Here is a 231-nt window from a genome sequence, read left to right as displayed (position 1 = left end):
CTGGCACCCCGTCGTTCCCCAGAGCCTCGGGGGCTGAGCGGGCTCACCCCGGCACGGGCAGCACTGCCCCGGGAGCTGCGGGTTGTGAGGGACAGGAGGGCGTCCTGAAGTGCTGAGGTGCTCCTGCAGGATCAGGCCCTCAGATCTGATCCCCCCAAGGGCTGTACACAGGTGTCAGAGGAAGGAGAGAGTCTTAATTCGGACCCTGAGGGGACAAGGTTTCACCACTCC

The sequence above is a fragment of the Geospiza fortis genome, unplaced genomic scaffold (assembly GCF_000277835.1).
Source record: "Geospiza fortis unplaced genomic scaffold, GeoFor_1.0 scaffold23, whole genome shotgun sequence".
In the NCBI taxonomy this organism is placed as follows: domain Eukaryota; kingdom Metazoa; phylum Chordata; class Aves; order Passeriformes; family Thraupidae; genus Geospiza; species Geospiza fortis.
This window is presented reverse-complemented; position numbering follows the sequence as displayed.